The 17,992-nt window shown below is 45.1% G+C and overlaps 1 pseudogene; it reads left to right on the forward strand.

The window, feature by feature from the left end:
- Window positions 1–14,449, forward strand: part of LOC129488719 (histone H1.8-like) — a 55,239-nt pseudogene extending 40,790 nt beyond the window's left edge.
- The last annotated feature ends 3,543 nt before the right edge of the window (window positions 14,450–17,992 follow it).

A 17,992-nucleotide genomic window follows, 5' to 3' on the forward strand; every position in this document is an offset into this window, starting at 1 on the left:
GCTTGTAGATGGCCTTTCCTCCGTGAGTGAATATCCCTGGTGGCTCTTCCTTTCTTATAAGGACACCACCAGTCATACTGGAGTAGGGCCTACCACATGATCTCATTTAATCTTAATCACCTCTTTAAAGGCCCTACTTCCAAATTCAGTCATATTCTAAGGTACTGGGGATTAGGACTTTAGTGTATAAATGCGAGGGTGACCCAATTCAGGCCATACCAGTCATTTGATGAGGAGATGATCTGACTAGGTGATACGGCACACCGCACAGGCCAGGATTCTTAGATTGCTTGGGTTAAGTTGTTCATGGCCTTGAGTCATGGTCCTGGGGTTCAGGAACAAACCTGCTGATAATGTGTGTTGTACAGGATCTAAGGTTGGGGGAATGGAGGAAATAACCCACCAAGGAGGTTTCCTGCCTCACCCAAGTTATATCTTGCCATATGTTCTTCAGAACTGGACTTGGACTTACTGGAGGCCCAGATTCTATCACTGCCAGGTGAACGATAAACACGAGGATGAAATGGCATCTAGCTACCTTGCGTCAGATTTCTCTGGACTGTGGGATGTTACTTTTTAGAAGTTTAATCTCGGCTTACCTCAATCCAAGTATATTCGCTCTCTCTTTTTTTTTAAAGACAGTTAGGTTTAACACAAAAATAAATATGGTTGTCTCAAAGACTGGAACCCGAAATCTGCTTTCATTTTAAAGATAAAACCCGGGTCTTCAAAAGAACAAAATTTGGTCGAAACCTCTAGAAACTCTGGGGATGTGCTGTTACTCTCTTCTGTCGGAGGGAGCGCCTCTGTTTGAGACACACTGAGCTCGTCCCTGCTGCAGGGTTTTTGCCCCAGCTGTGCCGGCTGCTCCACCTGCTCTAACTCCAGGTCTTCACAAGGTGAGTCCTCATCACTCCATCTCTGTTAAAATGTCCCTTCTTTCCTGACCACCCAGCAGTGTGGCTCCCCAGGTGCGGCCTTCCACTTACTTCCTCAGTGGCATTTGTCAGTGTCTGATATTTTCATGTGCATTCTTGATTGATTTTTGTCTTCTCTCTCCCTCTGCTAGAAAGCAGGTTCCACCAGAGCAGCCAACAATCTCCCTCTTTTACTTCTGCATTTCAGCACCTAGAATAGCATATGGAGTCAGGCACCCGGCAGGCATTCTCCAATGCTTTGTTAAGTGGATAAGTGAGCAAGTCACCCTGAGTAAGCTGGGCCACTCCATTCATAAGGGTCTTCAATTTGCCAGGACATTGCGTTCCCCAAGCATTCTGAAATGTTGGCAGCTGCTTGTGTTGGCCTTGAGGGCTGGGATATAATTACCCGTTAACTTTAAGAAGAAAACCACACACAGGATCTATAAATGCGGAAAGGAGAGAAGACTTTATTTCTTATAAAGGGGGTACAGCAGGCTGGAAAGAGTGCCTCTGGACAAGACCAGAGACAGGCACTTCAAAGGAGGAAGGGTTGGGGTAGGAGCTTTATGCTGAACAGGTTGGCTAAACATACATATTCAACAGGTTACAGGAGGAGCTGTGAATATTCATGAGGCAATCCTGATGCATGTGCATTGAACAAACATGCATGTAACATATGACCCACTTTGGGGTGGAGACATAACTTTTAAACGTATTATGATTAGGCCCTATACATCAGAAGGTCTTTTCAGGATCCAGAAACATGCAAGTGTGCCGTCTCTGAAAACTGGCCAGAACCAGTCCATGGTTGGTGGTCTTATCTGGAGAAAGTTACTGAAATCAGTCTCTTGTCCAGTCAAAGCTGTAGTTATGGCTTGTGGAACAAGGGTCAGGTAGTTAGCCTCTGTGAGCTGGATGAACTGTAATTGTTTTAATATTGCTTATTTCAAGGCCAGCGCTCTAGTTTAGCTGCTAGAGAAAAAGCAAAACCTTGTGGCAGTTGGGACATAGTTTATTCTTTAAGTGTGGGAGTGGGTGACTTAACCCTCGCCTGGCATGGCCTTAGGTTCTGTTTATAATTCGATATCTTACTGCCACAAAGAATCTGTTCTGTCAGTTTTACAATCTCTGTTCTAACATTAAGGCTTGTCAGTTGTTGTGTCTAAAGCAGAAGAGGGAGGGGGTGTAACGAGGTGTCTGATCTTATGTCCCGTCATGTCCAGGAAGTCAGTTTTAAGGTTTTAATGGGGTCCCCTTGGCCACAAGGGGATCCATTCAGTCAGTGGGGGGCTTAGGATTTCAAGTTTATACCGCAAAGGACAAGGCAGATTCTAGTTTCTAAAGGTTCACAAAATGGAAAGAGCCCTTCCTTATTCAGCTCTACTGCTGTGTTAGTCCTTTCTCACATTGCTATCAAGAACTACCTGTGACTGGGTAATGTATAAAGAGAAGAGGTTTAATTGACTCACAGTTCCACAGGCTGTACAGGAAGCATGGCTGGGGAGGCCTTAGGAAACTCACAATCATGGTAGAAGGCAAAGGGGAAGCCAGCATGGTCTTCACATGGCTGGCAGGAGAGAGAGAGCGAAGGGGGAAGTGCTACACACTTTTATACAACCAGACCTTGTGAGAACTCACTATCATGAGAACAGCAAGGGAGAAATTCACCCCCATGATCCAGTCACCTCCCACCATGTCCCTCCCCCAACTTTGGGGATTACAGTTTGACGTGAGATTTGGATGGGGACATAGAGCCAAACCATATCAATTGTTTTTCTTCAGTTTCTGCCATTCTGGTCCTGTGGTCCAAGAAATACACCCAAGAGGTGGGCTGATGGGAGAAGGCCCAAGATCAGGCATAGGAGCTGAATTTCCCTTCCTATCTACTCCCTTCTCTGTGTTCCTCCGCAGATCACACCCCATATGCTGTGAACCCAGCAGCTGCTTCATACCATCCAGTGTGAAGGGAAGGGAACGACGAGGGCACACTTGAGTGGGTCCCCCAGTCCCTGCCATGACATGGAATCTTAGGGAGCAGAGGGGCCTACACTCACTTAGCCCACCAAATCCCTTGCCTCTGCATTTAGGAAATCCAAGGGCCTTCACACTGCCAGCTGGGGGTATACATCTCAGTCTAATTCCCAAATATGAATGATAATACGGAGCACTGCACAGGGTATTGTGGGTAGGTGGGAGCCTCAAAGATGAGCACAGTCTCAGGGTAAGTACGAGGAAAGCCCCACGCGTGAGTGACTGTAACTCAAGAAAGGATACGTGAAAGCAACAGTTATTCTTTGTTGTTGTTTATAAAAAATTTATTGTTTACATTAGGGTTCTCTAGAAAGAGAACTAATAGGATAGATGTGTATATGAAGGGGAGTTTATTAAGGAGTATTGACTCACAAGATCACAAGGTGAAGTCCCATAATAGAATGCCTGCAAGCTGAGAAGCAAGGAAGCCAGTCCGAGTCCCAAAACCTCAAAAGTAGGGAAGCTGACAGTTCAGCCTGCAGTCTGTGGCCAAAGGCTAGAGAACCCCGGCAAACCACTGGTGTAGATCCAAGAGTACAAAAGCTGAAGAACTTGGAGTCTGATTGTTGAGGGCAGGGAGCATCCAGCATGTGAGAAACATGGAGGCCAGCAAATTTAGCCAGTCTAGCCCTTTGCCTGCTTTTATCTTAACCTTGCTGGCAGCTGATTAGATGGTGCCCACCCGGATTGAGGGCGGGTCTGCCTCTCCCAGTCCACTAACTCAAATGTTAATCTCCTTTGGCAACACACTCACAGACACACCCAGGAACAACACTTTGCACCCTTCAATCAAGTTGACAATCAATATTAACCATCACACGTTTTTTTTTTTAACTTTTTTTTAAAAATTTTATTATTATACTTTGTTTTAGGGTATATGTGCACAATGTGCAGGTTTGTTACATATGTATATATGTGCCATGTTGGTGTGCTGCACCCATTAACTTGTCATTTACATTAGGTATATCTCCTAATGCCATCCCTCTCCCCTTCCCCTACCCCACAACGGGCCCCGGTGTGTGATGTTCCCCTTCCTGTGTCCAAGTGTTCTCATTGTTCAATTCCCGCCTATAAGTGAGAACATGCGGTGTTTGGTTTTTTGTCCTTGCGATAGTTTGCTGAGAATGATGGTTTCCAGTTTCATCCATGTCCCTACAAAGGACACGAACTCATCATTTTTTATGGCTGCATAGTATTCCATGGTGTGTATGTGCCACATTTTCTTAATCCAGTCTATCGTTATTGGACATTTGGGTTGGTTCCAAGTCTTTTGCTATCGTGAATAGTGCCGCAATAAACATACATGTGCATGTGTCTTTATAGCAGCATGATTTATAATCCTTTGGGTATATACCCAGTAATGGGATGGCTGGGTCAAATGGTATTTCTAGTTCTAGATCCCTGAGGAATTGCCACACTGACTTCCACAATGGTTGAACTAGTTTACAGTCCCACCAACAGTGTAAAAGTGTTCCTGTTTCTCCACATCCTCTCCAGCACCTGTTTCCTGACTTTTTAATGATGGCCATTCTAACTGGTGTGAGATGGTATCTCATTATGGTTTTGATTTGCATTTCTCTGATGGCCAGTGATGATGAGCATTTTTTCATGTGTTTTTTGGCTGCATAAATGTCTTCTTCTGAGAAGTGTCTGTTCATAACCTTCACCCACTTGTTGATGGGGTTGTTTGTTTTTTTTCTTGTAAATTTGTTTGAGTTCATTGTAGATTCTGGATATTAGCCCTTTGTCAGATGAGTAGATTGCAAATATTTTCTCCCATTTTATAGGTTGCCTGTTCACTCTGATGGTAGTTTCTTTTGCTGTGCAGAAGCTCTTTAGTTTAATTAGATCCTATTTGTCAATTTTGGCTTTTGTTGCTGTTGCTTTTGGTGTTTTAGACATGAAGTCCTTGCCCATGCCTATGTCCTGAATGGTATTGCCTAGGTTTTCTTCTAGGGTTTTTATGGTTTTAGGTCTAACATATAAGTCTTTAATCCATCTTGAATTAATTTTTGTATAAGGTGTAAGGAAGGGATCCAGTTTCAGCTTTCTACATATGGCTAGCCAGTTTTCCCAACACCATTTATGAAATAGGGAATCCTTTCTCCATTTCTTGTTTTTGTCAGGTTTATCAAAGATCAGATAGTTGTAGATACGTGACATTATTTCTGAGGGCTCTGTTCTGTTCCATTGATCTATATCTCTGTTTTGGTACCAGTACCATGCTGTTTTGGTTACCGTAGCCTTGTAGTATAGTTTGAAGTCAGGCAGCGTGATGCCTCCGGCTTTGTTCTTTTGGCTTAGGATTGACTTCGCGATGCGGGCTCTTTTTAGGTTCCATATGAACTTTAAAGTAGTTTTTTCCAATTCTGTGAAGAAAATCATTGGTAGCTTGATGGGGATGGCATTGAATCTATAAATTACCTTGGGCAGTATGGCCATTTCATGATATTGATTCTTCCTACCCATGAGCATGGAATGTTCTTCCATTTGTTTGTATCCTCTTTTATTTCATTGAGCAGTGGTTTGTAGTTCTCCTTGAAGAGGTCCTTCACGTCCCTTGTAAGTTGGATTCCTAGGTATTTTACTCTCTTTGAAGCAATTGTGAATGGGAGAGTTCACTCGTGATTTGGCTCTCTGTTTATCTGTTATTGGTGTATAAGAATGATTGTGATTTTTGTACATCGATTTTGTATCCTGAGACTTTGCTGAAGTTGCTTATCAGCTTAAGGAGATTTTGGGCTGAGACAATGGGGTTTTCTAGATATACAATCGTGTCATCTGCAAACAGGGACAATTTGACTTCCTCTTTTCCTAATTGAATACCCTTTATTTCCTTCTCCTGCCTAATTTCCCTGGCCAGAACTTCTAACACTGATGAATAGGAGTGGTGAGAGAGGGCATCCCTGTCTTGTGCCAGTTTTCAAAGGGAATGCTTCCAGTTTTTGCCCATTCAGTATGATACTGGCTGTGGGTTTGTCATAGATAGCTCTTATTATTTTGAGGTACGTCCCATCAATACCTAGTTTATTGAGAGTTTTTAGCATGAAGGGCTGTTGAATTTTGTCAAAGTCCTTTTCTGCATCAATTGAGATAATCAGTGGTTTTTGTCTTGTAAATGGATTACATTTATTGATTTGCATATGTTGAACCAGCCTTGCATCCCAGGGATGAAGCCCACTTGATCATGGTGGATAAGCTTTTTGATGTGCTGCTGGATTCGGTTTACCAGTATTTTATTGAGGATTTTTGCATCAATGTTCATCAAGGATATTGGTCTAAAATTCTCTTTTGATTGTGTCTCTGCCAGGCTTTGGTATGAGGATGATGCTGGCCTCATAAAATGAGTTAGGGAGGATTCCCTCTTTTTCTATTGATTGGAATAGTTTCAGAAGGAATGGTACCAGTTCCTCCTTGTACCTCTGGTAGAATTCGGCTGTGAATCCATCTGGTCCTGGACATTTTTGGTTGTTAAGCTATTGATTATTGCCACAATTTCAGAGCCTGGAAAACAGTTATTCTTTTGAGGCCTTCTGAAGAGACTGGTTAAAGAAGAGATCTTTATTCAGACTTGGGGTAGTGACAGGGAGGTGAGCTCTGGATGGGGTACCCTTGTCCCAGCAGACACCAGACCCACTCTGACTTTGGAGAAGTCATCTCTTCTATCTGGGCCTAATTGGGAGGAAAGAAATACTAGATCCCTAACCTACCTTTTGTACCCCAAAATTTGTGAAAATTCTAGAAGAAATCAAGAAGTGGGGGAAGCTTTCTCAGCAGGGCATAAAACCCCAAAGAAAGGAGATTGATAGTATATGACTTACAAAACATTTTAAACATCATTGTGGGAAAAGAATACCATACATAGTCCAAAGACCAAGGACCGCCTGGGAAAATACATCTGCAGCATATTCATTGGGCAAAGATGTCACTTCCTTCTTTACAAACAACATATACAAATTGTCTTCGATGGGACTCATTTCCCCATTTGTATGAACATCTTGGTGAATGCTTGGTGACCAGCGTTCACCAAGAGCCCAGCCTTCATGGACATTGCCCACTCTTTGAGGCTCCTTGGGAGGTGCATATGGCTCAGGCATGGCTGGGAAGAACAGGGATCACTTACCGGTCTCTGGGGAGCAGCACCCTGCCCCGCTGCCTGCCAGCTGACCCCAGCCACCGGGTTGTCCCTAATCCAGACTGGTTTCTGAGGATGAGGGGTGTGAGGTGGTACAGAACAAGATCAGGGCTGTGCCCGCTGACTCTCTCACCTGTACCCCATGTTCAAGGCCCCTGAAGACTATTTTCCAGTTGAGCCTAAAGCTGAAGAAAACTGTTCGAGTTTGTTGAGCTTCAGGTGCAAGGCACGGTTCTCTACTTACTGAGCACCTCGTGTGTGTCAGACACTGTGTTGGGTGCTGAAACGTTCCCAGGCGCAGGGAGCTGAGCATCCTGAGAGGAGACTGATGCTTGAGTCACGTCTGAACTTCCTACCTGGGAGACCAGATCGTTCCAGTTTGCCCAGGGGTTTGCTACCTCCCAGGAAACCCCACAGTCCCAAACAAACCAGGATAGTTCGTCACCCTAAGCCTGGCTGAGCCTCTCTCACCTGAACAGCTTTTAAAAGTGACAGACTCTGGGCCTTACCCCAAGAGCTTCTGTTTCCCTACATCTGAGCAGGGCCCACAGGTCACCCTGAGGCTAAACGGGTTTGGGAGCTACTGATGTGGACACATTTAAGACACATGGGAAGTACTTCGAGGCACATAATGGGATGGTTTTGTAATGGAATACAGGTCTGATCGCTGGCTGCTTGCAAAGCCCAATAACAAGGGCGAGGTATAGTAGAAAGAAAGTTACTTTATCAAAACTAGCAATGGGGAAGATGATCAGAGTCATATCCAAAGTAACCACTTAGAGTTTCTGGGGAGAAGGCAAGAGCTTAAAAAGGGAAACTTGATCTGGGAGGCAGGCAGGATGTGTGTTGAGTACAAGGTCTGTGTGTCTTGTTTCGGTGGCTGTCTTGGGTCTTGGTCCACCTGGAACTCGGGCTGGCATCATCTCAACAATAGCTGGATTGTTGAGTAGCTGCCTGGAGGTAATTGCTGGAATTCTGCAGCTGGGTCTCCAGGCTTGGTCTGTCTGTCTCAAGATTAACCCCTGGAACTTCTAAGTAAGCACATCATTAGATACTAGCATACAGTTAGATAAAGGTGAAGAGAGTATATAGTGGGAAAGGGGAGGGGTGTGGAGTCTAAGGTTAAGGGAAAAGGCTTCTACCGTTTGCTTCGAGGTTATGTCTCAAGACTAGGGAAGAAAGACAAATGGGGAGAAAGGTTTTAAAATGCATTTTGAAGTGAAACTGCCCAGTTACAATGTGAGAGGCCTTAAATCCCAGGTCGGCTGCTCTAGCTGTGTGCCCTTGGGCCAGGCGTGTAACTTCTCTGGGCCTCAATCTCCTCATTCATAAATGGATTAACAGTGGGACTGATCTCTTAGGGCTGTGGATTCAATGAGCTAATGTATGAAAGTGCTTAGCTGAGTTCCTGGTGTGTGGGAAGTACTCAAAGGCTTTACCTGTTCCCTTTACAGGAATCCACGTAGGTTTGATGTGCTTTGGGAGCCCAGAGAAGGGAGTGCATAAACTTGCCAGGGAGATCCAGGCATTAGGCATTTAAGATGGGACATGAATAAGAGTTCCTGAGGCAGCAAAAGGGGAAGGGCGTGTATAAGGGTATGAAGGTTGTCAAGGGCTGACCCTGTGTGGCTGAGCAGAGGTGAACAGGGAAGAAACCCTGAGGGAGGGGAACGGGGACGGGGCCTTGTCCCTGGGTCTTGAATACACAGGAAAGGCTGGCACGTGGGGAGATATCAAAGGTTATCATCAAAGAGAAGTAGGATCAGATTTGTGATTCAGACAGATCATGTTGGTGTGTGGGGGAGGACAAGTGAAGGGCTGCTGGAATGTTCCAGGTGAGATATAATGAAGGCGTGAGCTCACTCTGGACAGTGTGGCTGAAAGAGGGATGAAGGTGTCATCTCGCCATCCAGCCCAGTGCAGGCAGGTGACCCAGAGCACTGCCACCCCAGCCTGGTCACACAGAGCAGCTATCTCACTGCCGCCAGTGCCCCATGGCTCTGCAGCCTGGACTTGGCTGGCCTTCCACCCGCTCCCTTGGTGCTCACCCTGCGTCCACTGCGAGGCTGTTCTTACCTCTTCATCTGATCTGATGGCCCAGCTCCAACGGCACTTGTGGGGAATGGGGACTTCCCTCGTTTTCATCCAGATGAGGGAGAAGGTCTGCATTGCATACCTCATGGTAAAATTCCTAGAATCTCCTTCAAACCTCGTCATTCTTTCCTCAGTTTCTCTTCAGGTGCCAGGCACCCATTTCCTCTATTTCCCTCTTTCTGCCTTTATGGCTTTTAAAATCTTTCTTCATGCCCTGAGCGATTAAACTCTGGCTCTCAGCTTGGGGACCCAACTTGTTAGATCAAAAGCCCACTTGTTCGTCGGCCCCATCACTTCAGAATGCAGGTCAGGGACTATCTTTGTATACTCAGACACGTATATAGGACACAATTTACCAAAGCACCAAAAAGCAAATGAACAACAATAGTGACAGCAAACCCCACAGGCTCTTCCCCCGGGGCAGGGCTGCGGAGTAGGGCCCAACTGTGGTACATCTGTGTGTGCTCGCAGTGGGGTTCTGCATGGCGACGTGCAGGACCTTCCTTCCCACATGAGATGCCTTTTCCAGAAATGCATCAATTTTTAAAGGGAAGGGGAAACTTGGGTGTGTTTCTGGGAATTCGCTTTTATTTTATTTTTTTAAATAGAGACAGGATCTCCCTATGTGGCCCAGGCTGGTCTTGAGCTCCTGGGGTCAAGGGATCCTCCTACCTCAGCTTCCCAACGTGCTAGGATTAGAAGGATTACAGGTATGAGACACTGTGCCTGGCCGGAACTGTTTTTTGTTTTGTTTTATATGGAGTCTCGCTCTGTCGCCCAGGCTGGAGTGCAGTGGCGCAATCTTGGCTCACTGCAACTTCTGCCTCCTGGGTTCAAGTGATTCTCATGCCTCAGCCTCCAGAGTAGCTGGGACTACAGGCATGTGCCATCATGCCTGGCTAATGTTTGTATTTTTACTAGAGATGGGGTTTCACCATGTTGACCAGGCTCGTTTCAAACTCCTGACCTCAAGTGATCCACCTGCCTCTTAGCCTCCCAAAGTGCTGGAATTACAAACGTGAGTCACCACGCCTGGAGCTGTTTTTTCAAAACTGATTTTTAGACCTTGTAAATCCTGGGAATGAACCACCTTCACAGCCCCCAGAAGAAAGAAGGAAAGAAAGAAACAGAGAGAGAAAGAAAAAGAGAGAGGCAGAGAGAGAGAGAGAGATACCATAAAATGGAGGTGGCGGCCAGTCTAAAGAACCATTTGCAGTTCTTTAGCTTCAAGTTTGTGAGGCTGAATTGGGATCCCAGGAGTATGGGCCTGCCCCTGCACCAGGAGGGCTGAGCCCCGACCCTGCCCCTCCAACCCCTGCCAGCCCCCTGCCTCAGGCACAGAAACAATTTCTGGAAGCAAAGCAGAAACTCATCCAGGTAAAAAAAATAACATTCGGGACTCATCAGTTTGCAGGGATATTTTCCTTTTGAAAAATGCTAAATCCTCATAAACAGAGCTAAAAGACAAATGGCAAACAAGAAAAAGCTGTCTGCACAAATATGACAAAATGGTTATCAATCCATGAGGGCAGCACTAAAATTGAATGGGGAAAAACAGCAGTGGACTATAATTTATAGAAGAAATAAAAATGCCATTCAGCTACAAAAAAGATTCACCCTCTAGTAATCAGAGAAATACATATTAAAATAAGACATAATTTTTATCAATCAAATTGACAAATGTTTATAAAATGTAGTATGTACAGTGACAAAAGTACTAGGACAATTTTGTCGGAATGCGAACTGGTATTATCTTTCTGGAAAGACACCTAGCAATATTTATCTATCTAGAGCTCTTAATTTTATTTATTTTAGAGACAGGGTCTCTGTCACCCAAGCTGGAGTGCAGTGGCGCAATCATGTAAACTCAAACACCTGGGCTCAAGAGAGCCTCTTGCCTCAGCTTCCCAGGTAGCCAGGACTACAGGTAGGTACCACCATACCTGGCCAATTTTTGTGTGGATAAGGCCCAGGCTGATCTCAACTCCCGGCCTCAACTGATCCTTTCGCCTGGGTCTCCTGAGGAGCTGGGATTACAGCATTTTGCCACCACAGCCAGCCTTATCTAGAGCTTTTTAAAGGGTCTCCACATCAGCCTAGTAACTCCACGTCTCAGAATCTTTCCTAAGGAAACAATTAGCCACTCAAGTGAGGATGTTCATCATGGGATTGTCTATGACAGCAAAAAAATCAAAAGTAGGGCCGGGCACGGTGGCTCACGCCTGTAATCCCAGCACTTTGGGAGGCCGAGGCGGGTGGATCACCTGAGGTCAGGAGTTCGAGATCAGCTTGGCCAACATGGTAAAACCCCATCTCTACTAAAAGTACAAAAAATTAGCCGGGCGTGGTGGCAGGTGCCTGTAATCCCAGCTACTCAGGAGGCTGAGGCAGGGGAATCACTTGAACCTGGAAGGCAGAGGTTGCAGTGAGCCGTGATGGCATTGCCAGCTGGGCAACAAGAACGAAACTCCATCACACACACACAAAAAGAAACAGGGTCTTACAGATGTGATTAAATTAAGATTCTTGTGATGGGAAGATTATCCTGGATTATTTAGGTGAGCCCTAAATGCCATCAAAGTGTTCTTCAAAGAGGGAGGCAGAGGGAGATTTGACACTGACAGAGGAGGAGGCGGCAATGTGAGCACAGAGGAAGAGATTGGAGCAATGTGGCCATAAGCTGAGGATGCAGCCACCCTCAGAAGCTAGAAGAGGCACAGGAGGGATTCTCTCTTCCAGCCTCTGGAGAATGCTCTGCCCTGCTCACACCTTGAATTTGGCCCAGTGATAAGGATTTCAGACTCCTGGCCTCCAGGACTGTGAGAGAAGAGATGACTGCTGTTTTTGTTTTGTTTTGTTTCGTTTTGTTTTGTTTTTGAGACGAAGTCTCGCTCTTGTCCTGCAGGCTGGAGTGCAATGGCACAATCTCAGTTCACTGCAACCTCCACCTCCCGGGTTCAAGTGATTCTCCTGCCTCGGCCCCCCGAGTAGCTGGGATTACAGGCATGTGCCACCATGACCGGCTAAGTTTTGTATTTTTAGTAGAGACGGAGTTTCACTATATTGGCCAGGGTGGTCTCGAACTCCTGACCTCAGGTGATCCACCCACCTCGGCCTCTCAAGGTGCTGGGATTACAGGCGTGAGCCACTGCGCCTGGTCAGATGACTGCTGTTTTAAGCCACCAAGCTGTGGTAATTTGTGAAGACAGCCACAGGAAATAAACACCCCCTCCAAATACGGGGAATCTGACATCTGACATGTTCCCGTAGTAAGGCCAGTGCCCGACCTCCCTCCTTCCTGCCAGCTCCTGCCTCCGCTTCTCTCTTCTGCTCTAGATGAGCCTCCATGATGGGGGGAAAGATGAAGACGTGTCTACACCGGGAGGGAGGGGATGGTAGGGAGCACACATCTCCAGGTTTGTATTGGTTCTGCAACCCGAGAAGTGAGTTCTCTTTTTTTCCTTGTATCCACACAAACACATTCAGGGAAAGATTGTGATTGGTCTTCTTGGGTCTAGTAATCAACTCTTAGGCCAATCAGTGTGGCCAGGGCTAGGGCCCAGCACTCTGATTGGCAGCCTCAACAGAATCCCATGGACTCTGAGAAGGACATCACCCCCAAAAGAGCAGATGAGAGGGATGTTGGGCAAAGCAGCAGAAATAGTGAAAAATCTGTATTTGCTCTATAAACAGAACACTGGGCTGGGCACGGTGGCTCACACCTGTAATCCCAGCACTTTGGGAGGCCGAGGTGGGTGGATCACCTGAGGTTAGGAGTTCAAGACCAGCCTGACCAACATGACGTCTCTACTAAAAATGCAAAAATTAGCCAGGTGTGATGGTGCATGCCTGTAATCCCAGCTACTCGGGAGGCTGAGGCAAGAAGATTGCTTGAACCTGGGAGGCAAAGGTTGCAGTGAGCCGAGGTCACTGCCACTGCACTCTAGCCTGGGCGACAGAGAAAGACTGTCTCAAAAAAAAAAAAAAAGAAAAAAGAACATTGTAGTCTTTCATAAGCTTTCCTAGAATCCCTCTGAGTTTTCAAATCATAGCCAGGATCATAGATTGTTAGAATGTGAAGGAATAGCAAAGGTTATCTGGTCCAGTCCCCTCATTTTACTAGGAAACCGAGGCCCAAGGCAGGAGAGTAGCTTTCCCCAAGGTCACACAGCTAGTAAGCTGCAGAGCTGGGGCAGTCTAGTTCCAATTCATGGCCAAGTGCTCTTTCAGTTTCTCTGTCCCCGTCAGCAGTTAGCACGCTACCTACCCTCCAGCACCTGCTACCCTGAATCGGGTCCAGGGTCTGGACTGGGGAGGGTGGCTGGCTTCTGAATCCCCAGAACAGGTCAAGTTGCCTCCTCTTCTGACCTCCTCTACTCCAGCCTAGCAGGCTGGGACACAGACACTCTGTCTGGAAGGGCTGGAAGGACTGGCTCTCCTGGGGACATCCTCCTCTTCAAGTACCTACTGAAGCAGGCCCTGGCCACCAGCGTGTACCTCAGCCTCCTTGCCAGGCCCCTCAACTCCAAGGCTGGGGGGCTGCTGGCAGCTTCAAATTCATTCCCAAATACAAGATGAAAATTCAGTCTAGGAAGATGGCCCCCCCCGGACAGCCCCCAGGACAGCTAATGAGGCCAGGGGAAAGGGCCCCAAGAAACCAGGTGATGCAAAGAAGGACCCTCCCAACTCGGGCAAGGTGAAAAAGGCAGCAGAGCTGCCGATGTCTCCTCCCAAATTAGATACAGTCAAGGAGAAGCCCCCCTAGCAAGGCAGTGAGGCTGAGGACACCAAGGCAAAGCTGGGCAAGGCCTCCCACAAAGCCAAAGCTAGGTAGGCCTCTTCCTGTGCCAATGGGCTCAGCAAGAAGTCAAAGGCCAAAGGCAGCAGGAGCAGCCAAGGAGACACTGAGGCTCACAGGAATATCAAAGTTGGGAGGAAGAGTTCAAAACCCACAGCTAGCAAGGTCAAGAATGGTGCTGCTTCTCCCACCAAAAAGAAGGTGGTGGCCAAGGACGAGGCCCCTAAAAGGGCAGCTGCCCAGGGTGCTGGGCAGGGGCCAAACACCAAGGCAGCTTCTCCTGCTAGGGGCAGTGGGTCCAAGGTGGTGCCTGCACACCTGACCAGGAAGACAGAGGCCTCTAAGGGCCTGAGAAAGCCTGGGTTGTCCATCAAGGCTTCATCATCCAAAGTGTTCAATCAGAGGGCTGAGGCCTAGCACCGGGTTGGAAATGGAGAGAGATTGAGCCTCTGCCCTAGTTTTTATTCCCCAACAAACCCCCACCGCTCTATTTAATTGTAACCTATTTATCAATAAAGACTTTTATTTTTTTTTTTCCCACCCCTTGCCCCCAGAAAGAAGCCCAGGGCAGGAGAGTAGCTTTCCCCAAGGTCACACAGCTAGTAAGCTGCAGTTGGGGCAGGATCTAATTCTGATTCGTGGCCCAGTGCACTTTCTTCTTCTCTGTCTTCTTGGGTCAGGTGTCTGTGTCTGTCAGCAGACCTCCGGTCCCTGCTATCCTGAAAGGTGTTTTTGTCTCTCTTCCTCACTCACACCTCCCCATCTGGGAAGACACAGGTGTGTTCTGGAAAAATGCACTAAGATCCAGCATTTCAGCTCCAGTTGATGTGATTTTTGGCCCCAGTTTCATTACCTATCAATTAGGGACAAACATTTTTACTGGAAAGCATCATTCTGAGGACAATGTGGAATGTGTCTGAAATTGCCATCCCTGTGACTATAATAATATTCCATACACAGTTGTCAAGTTTGCAATTACAGGCAATGACTTGACTTAAGATTACCTAAGATCATCTGTTTGCAGGGCCTCAGCCCATTGAAATGAATTTTCTTTGCTACTTACCTAGTTTCAGGCCATCTGCAACTTTGTTCTTCTTTTCTCCAAGTCCATATATTAACTAAACTTTTCTGCACCTAATCATTTTTTTGATGTTGATCAAGATCAAACCAGATCAAAATGCTATTTTGCAGCTTTTTTCTATCTGCTACTCCTTCCTCTGTGTCCCCATCTAATAAAGAAACAACACTTTCCTTTATTCTTCTCTTTTTTTTGCAATATCTTTGATGACTGTTTTTCTGAGCCTATTATGTACTCAGTTCATACATTGTTTCAGTTTTTGCTTTGGTTTTCTGGTTTTGTCTCCCTACGGTTTCAGCAGTGTATCTTTTTTTTTTTTTTTCTGGCAAAGAAGCTTACATTATAAGAAAGGGAGAGATCATTTCTGAAGTATTACATTGCTTATAGCAATGCATCGTTCGTGGAAAACAAACATTAATTTACAATGGTGACAGTTAATTCTGGGATTTTTGGTTCTCGTGACTTTACTCACTCAAACTTGAATCGACACAACAGTTTTGTTGGTCTGATTTAAGAAAGAATATATTCTAGTTTGATATTCTACTTGCTTGGTCAGGAATTCTTAGATATGATGCTAAGAGCATGATTCATGTAAGAAATGGTTAATAAATTGGACTCCATCAAAATAAAAAAATTTGCTCTGCAAAAGACCCTGTTAAAAAAATAATAATAATAAAAAACAGGCCACAGATTGGGAGAAAATATTTGCAAACTACATATAGGACTAGTATCAATAGTATGTATTTTAAAACCCTCAAACTGTAACAGTAAAAAAGTCAACAATTTAATCAGAAAATGAGCAAAAGACATGAAGAGACATTTCACTGAAAAAGATATGCAGATGGAAAATAAGCACATGAAAAGATGTTCAATAGCATTGGCCTCAGGGAAATGCAAATTAAGGCCACAATGAGAAATTACTACACTTCTATCAGAACAGCTCAAATGCAAATAAGTGACAATATCAAATCCTGGTGAGGATGCAGAAACTGGATCATCTATATATGGCTGGTGGGAATGTGAAATTGTATAGCCGCTCGAAAATACTTGATCAGTTTTTTAAAAAACCAAACATATACTTACTATATGACCCAGAAATAGCACTCCTGGGCATTTATCCCAGAGAAATAAAAACTTACGTCTGTTAGCAGCAGAATGTATCTGAGTCATGTGGCACCAAAGTATGTTACCAACCACAAATCCATACAGGTCTGCAGCAACCTCAATTCTTGCCTCCTCAGAAGAAAGAATTCAATGGAGAGGCATAAGAAGGGAGAGACTGAGGCAAGTATTAGAGCAGGAGTGAAAATTTACTGAACAGCTTTAGAGCAGGAATGAAACGAAGTGAAGTACACTTGGAAGAGGGCCAAGCAGGCGACTAGAGAGATCCAGTGCACTGTTTGACCTTTAACTTGGAGTTGTATACCTTGGCATACGTTCAGGGTCTTGCCTGGCTTTTTTCCTGATTCTTCCCTTGTGATGAGCTATAAGCATGTGTAGTGGCCTGGTAGCACTTGGGAGGGGGTGCATGCGCAGTGTGTTTGCTGGAGTTGTACGCATGCTCACTTGAAGCATTCTTCCCTTATCAGTCTAGCATTCCTAGAGTTAACTCTGCCATTTTGCCTCTTAGTGCACATGCTTGAGCCCACTCGCCCAATTCTGGAGATCTTATCAGGAAGCTGCTGATCACCAGTTTCAGGTTTTTTTCTGTCTATCAGGACACTGCCTTTCCCTGGGGCAAGCTGTGACCAAATATTATTTTAGAGAGACAGCTGGCAACTGCCTAATCATCACCTGATGGATGCCTGACATTCCTGGTGTGTGTGTGATGGGGGGAATCCTCTCCTGCCTTGCTTATATCTGACTAGCTACCTACTGTAACATGTCCACACAAAAACCTGTGTATGATTGTTCATGGTTCCTTTATTTTTATAGCCAAACCTGGAGATGATCAGCTGATTCTAAACTCCATATGGAAGTGTAACAACTAGAACAGCTCAGATAATTTTGAAAAAGAAGAGTAATGTTGGAGGACTTATATGACTTGATTTAAAGCTTAGTATAAAGTGGCATTATTTGCTGAAGATGTCTGGCATCCAAGCAAAATTTACTAAGCATGCAAAGAAGCAAGAAAATGTGACCCAAAACAACATATTGATAAACTAAACTTTACAAAAAAATTTCTGCTTTTCAAAATATACTGTTAAGGAAATGAAAAATAAAGCCAGACTGGGAGAAAACATTTGCAAGTCACGTATCTGATAAAAGCCTGTAGCTGGATTACTTAATGAACCCTCAAAACTCAATAATAGGAAGTCAGGCATGGTGGTGTGCACGGGCAATCCCCAGCTATGTGGGAGGCTGAGGTGGGAGGATCACTTGAGCCTGGGAGTTCCAGTCCAGGCTGAGCAACATAATAAGACCCTATCTGAAAAAAGCAAAACAAAACAAAAAATCAACTCAGTGGTAACAAAACAAACAATAAAAATATGGGTAGAAAATTGGACATATATTTCACCAAAGATACACAGATGACAAACACATGAAGAGATTGTCAACATCATTAATTATTAAGGAAATGTAAATTAAAATGTCAATGAGATACCACAACTCTTAAGAGTGGCTAAAATTAGAAAGTATTGATAAGAATGTGGAGCAACTGGAACTCTCAGACCTTGTGAGGAATGTAAAATGATACAACCACTTTGGAAAGCAGCTGTGCAGTTTCTAAAACTTTACACGTACACCAGCCCCATTTCCCTCCTAGATATTTATTCAAGGGAAATGAAAGCCTATGTGCATACAAAAATTTGCACATAAACGTTCACTGCTGCTTTGTTTATAATAGCTTAAAATTGGAAAAAATTCAAATGGCCACAAATAAGTGAGTGGATAAAAAAACCTGTGGCATATTTATGATAGACTACTACTCAGCA

Source organism: Symphalangus syndactylus, chromosome 8, assembly GCF_028878055.3.
Source record: "Symphalangus syndactylus isolate Jambi chromosome 8, NHGRI_mSymSyn1-v2.1_pri, whole genome shotgun sequence".
Classification (NCBI taxonomy): domain Eukaryota; kingdom Metazoa; phylum Chordata; class Mammalia; order Primates; family Hylobatidae; genus Symphalangus; species Symphalangus syndactylus.